This window comes from Cryptotermes secundus, unplaced genomic scaffold (genome assembly GCF_002891405.2).
Source record: "Cryptotermes secundus unplaced genomic scaffold, Csec_1.0 scaffold516, whole genome shotgun sequence".
Lineage (NCBI taxonomy): Eukaryota > Metazoa > Arthropoda > Insecta > Blattodea > Kalotermitidae > Cryptotermes > Cryptotermes secundus.
Window position 1 is genome coordinate 825,318 of NW_019745084.1, and position 4,858 is coordinate 830,175.

The 4,858-nt window shown below is 37.9% G+C and overlaps 1 long non-coding RNA gene across 1 annotated transcript; it reads right to left on the reverse strand.

Moving 5' to 3' along the window:
* Positions 1-1,733: 1,733 nt before the first annotated feature.
* LOC117283127 lies at positions 1,734-4,842 on the reverse strand. The gene is made up of 2 exons (XR_004514142.1): positions 4,737-4,842; positions 1,734-2,160 (listed from the first exon to the last, which is right to left on the reverse strand). It is a non-coding gene; the product is annotated as an uncharacterized LOC117283127 (long non-coding RNA).
* Between the last annotated feature and the right edge of the window lie 16 nt (positions 4,843-4,858).

Below are 4,858 nucleotides of genomic sequence, written 5' to 3' on the forward strand. Positions count from 1 at the left end.
TGACAATATATTTATTGAATCACTCAGTCTATCCTATATTTAATGGTTTATCAGATCATGATGCTCAACTGTTAATTATTAAGAATATTGGTATGCATCTCCACAAACAGAAAATTATAACTAGAAGGAATATCAATAATCATACCCTGTTAAANATTATGTACTGCAGAAAAACTTTAGAATGGGTAGAGTTGGGATTTTTGTCCACAATTCCATTAACTATTCCTGTGTTAACTTGGGCAAATTGCATGTCGAACGAGATATTGAATTATGTGCAATAAAAATACTATCAACCTATATAATAGCTGTACATAGGGCTCCATCCAGAAATCTTATTCAGATTTTAAACAACTTAGATATAGCATTAAAATCTATATTTAACCATAATGCGAAAATTATTGTGTGTGGTGACATCAATATTAATTACCTAAAGGAATCTCACATGAAAAAACAACTTGACGTTATCATGTCATCATACAGTCTTGTTCCTATCATAAACTTCCCAACTAGAAGTTATAATAGTATGGAGTCGCTGATTGACAATATATTTATTGAATCACTCAGTCTATCCTATATTTAATGGTTTATTGGATCATGATGCTCAACTGTTAATTATTAAGAATACCTGTATGCATCTCCATAAACAGAAAATTATAACTAGAAGGAATATCAATAATCATGCCCTGTTAAATTTCAAAATGAATTTAAGTTGAGACATGGGACGAGACATTTAACAGTGATGATGTTGATACTGGGCATAATTAATTTCTGAACACTTTTTTGAGAAGAAAGCAGTCTTCTGGGATTTGGCACCGTGTATATGTGGTGTTAACCGACGTTTCGGAGGAACGTATCGCCCCCATCTTCAGGGTAGAAGAAAAAGTATAAGAAATCTGCAAGCGACAACACCGTGAGAAACGGTAAAGCAGATTGCCTCTTCTTACTTTTACTTTAAATTTTAGGTTTTTATTAAACTAATTAGAAAGGACCAGTAATCAATGTTACTAAATGTAAAATGTTTTATAGGTCTCTTGCTGGCTCTTACTTAATATACTTTTATGCTAATCATACACATTATTATTGAGTGACTGATTTATTTTCCGATTCACAATGTATTATGCTAAGTTGTTTGATTTGTAATTGTTTGACTGACACTTTAATATTCAAAGCATGCATAGTATATTCTTTGAGTANCAGATCATGATGCTCAACTGTTAATTATTAAGAATATTGGTATGCATCTCCACAAACAAAAAATTATAACTAGAAGGAATATCAATAATCATACCCTGTTAAATTTCAAAATGAATTTAAGTTATGAGACATGGGACGAGACATTTAACAGTGATGATGTTGATACTGGGCATAATTAATTTCTGAACACTTTTTTGAGAAGAAAGCAGTCTTCTGGGATTTTGCACCATGTATATGTGGTGTTAACCGACGTTTCGGAGGAACGTATCGCCCCCATCTTCAGGGTAGAAGAAAAAGTATAAGAAATCTGCAAGCGACAACACCGTGAGAAACGGTAAAGCAGACTGCCTCTTCTTACTTTTACTTTAAATTTTAGGTTTTTATTAAACTAATTAGAAAGGACCAGTAATCAATGTTACTAAATGTAAAATGTTTTATAGGTCTCTTGCTGGCTCTTACTTAATATACTTTTATGCTAATCATACACATTATTATTGAGTGACTGATTTATTTTCCGATTCACAATGTATTATGCTAAGTTGTTTGATTTGTAATTGTTTGACTGACACTTTAATATTCAAAGCATGCATAGTATATTCTTTGAGTATTTGGTGTATTGTATATCTGTGAATGGTTCTATATTAGACTGGCGACATTTGTAGTCTGTTCTTGATTGATGGAATATTACAATAAACTGAAACTGAAACTGATGTTTATTGCGTTCTTTGAAGGAACATGACATGTATTTAGCAGCCACTGCTGGATTTCAGTACTTTTGTTCCATGTGGCTGACCATGGTGATGGCCATCCATTAGCAGCAGGGCTTTGGGCCCAGTGTTCCTAGCATTATGCCCCTGTGACACCATCACCTCAACTATCAATCAGAAATCTTGAACTCTTTCCTTTCATCAAACCATTTACGTTCTTCTGCCTGCTGGAACATCTATACGAGGGATCCATAGTTTCCTGTGACAGATGGAGAATGAGGTGTCAGCAGGTTACTACAGCAAGAAGCACACAATTGTGACAAGGCCCATACTCTGCTACAAGATGCGATCTACCATGACCTCCCCACTGATGGCCAGACACAGAGCAGTGAAATGTGTCATGCTGCTGTCTTGCATCACCTGTACAGGAGATGATAAACTCAAAACCCCTGTGCTGTGACAAGTCAGCAGACATGCTGCTTTAAGAACATTTATCTCATCTCCTTGCTGATGTATGCTAGCAGCAACAGCAGATTTCAGGCACATGCCATTATATCTCTGGGGTTGCATTAACTAAGCTGAAGGCCATGACAATGGCATATGAAATAGAGAAAATGAGATGCAGCAGTGGCTAGCTACAGGCCACATTCCTTCATGAGAACACAACAAATATTCTGCTATACCTGCCCCACAAAAGGGATAATCTGAACAGTCAAAAACTATCTGCAGGAACTGCAACCAAGATTTCCACTGATGATGCCACTGAAAGTATGCTGCTAACATAAGGGAAAACCCCTTACAGACTGATCTCAGCATTTCACAACAGGTAGACACATCACACCTCATTAGTGATGAAAGAATTTCATATAACAAACGGCAGCCAAGATACATGTCTCAAGCAGAATAATGACAATGAGGATGATCTTGTTTGTGAGAACACTGAGGGTCATCTTCCGTAGCAGGACACGAGTCTGCGACAGTTCATGATCTGTGTCTGAAAGTCGCTGCTTGCTGCGCAGTAATGTCTGTCTCTGTGCACTCAACTCTGACACAACTTCCTCCCCCACCTGTTCAGTCTCCACAGCTGTACGCTGTGAACGTGCCAGGCTCTCCGCTGTGCGCTCCAATGCTGCATGCCCCTCAAGAACTGTGCGCCGTGTCTCATCTTCCCAGCTGAACCGTGACATGACTGTCCGAAAAGCATAAAGAGGTTAGGGGCACTTATAGAAAGTGCTCTAGAACCCACTGACAGGGAGGTGGATGAAGCACTGTTAAACATTTGCAAATTATGGGGTTCCAAATAACTGCCAGATATTGAGTATAGTAAGCAATTATGAAACTTGTTATAAAGAAGAATTTCATCTTAAGGAATACATTTTTGCCTGTTGAAAACAATATAAAGGATGTCAATTTATTACTTTTATGGTATGTATCCTGTTGTGTGTCATTTATGAAAAGATATAATTTGGGACTGCAACTGTCCCAAATTATTTGGCAATTTATTACCTTCTCTCTTCCACCACCAATAAATTTCCCCAAGTACCCTCTTTATATCAGTTTACATTCAAATAGACTTCCCTACAGAAGTTCTATATGCATTTCTTATCTCTCCATCTTAATTGTATGTCCAACGCGTGGTACCTTATTGTGTCACACTGGAACTTTCCCTAATGTGTACCAGCTAAGTCAAACAATAAAATTCTACAACATTCATTATTTACTATTTTCAAGACATTTTTCTTGAAATGTTCATCTTTGTAGCTTCATGGTTTATCCATAATTCTTATACAGTTCCCTTAACATGAGCCAAAAGATTTTATCCTATAAATGGAGCTAAGCAGAATAAGAGTGGAGCCAGGATATTGTAATCGGTATAGTGACTGGCTACAGGCTGGATGACCGAGGGATTGGAGTTCGAGTCCAGGTGGGGTCAAGAATTTTCTCCACTCCACATTGTGCAGACTAGCTCTGAGGTCCACCCAACCTCCTATATACAATGGTATCTGGGGGCTCGGGTAAAGCGGCCAGGCGTGAAGCTGACCACTCCCCTCCAGCTAGTGCTGAGGTCAAGAAAATCTGGATATATATACCTACTCCCCCAGTATGCCTTCATGATGTAGTGCTTAATCAGTTAAGCACAGGGACAACTTCAACTCTTTTACCTTTACCTTTGATTTCTCATAAATAGCATGTTGTATGTATAATACGTGGGTTACTTCAAAAGTCATGGCAACTAATTTTTTTTAGGCAAACACATTACAGTGAAGAAAGTTCAAAATATACTTATGAAAGGGCATGATATACCCCTCTGATTGGCTTAGTCAGATCAGGTAGATGTGAAGGGGGGTAGTTATAGTAGGCAAGAAAAATCGCACATTACAGAATGACTGTTTCTTTTTCATTCTTTAATCCTCGAAAAATTCAATTGTGATTAAGAAATAAAAAATTCAATGTGAGTATAATTAGTATAATTAGAATGATCAAGTCAAGGAGTATGAGGTGGGCTGGGCATGTAGCATGAATGGGGGAGAAGAGGAATGCATATAGGATATTGGTGGGAAAGCTAGAAGGAAAGAGACCACTGGGAAGACCAAGGCATAGGTGGGTGGACAATATTGAAATGGATCTTTGAGAGACAGAATGGAATGGTATGGATTGGATTGATCTGTCTCAGGATAGGGACCAGTGGAGGGCTGTTGTGAACACGGTAATGAACCTTCGGGGTTCCGTAAAATGCTGGGAATTTCTTGAGCAGCTGCAGATCTGGCTTCTCATGAAGGGCTCAGCTCCCTAAGTAAGTAAACTACTGACTCTATTACAATAATTCGTACTTACGAGCTGTGAGTGGTCAATAAATCTATTGACCAATCCAAACCCCGTCTATAGCGATCTATAGCGTTCTTCGTTCACAAATGCACGTGACAATATTGTATATGTTGGATGCACTGTAAAGGTGG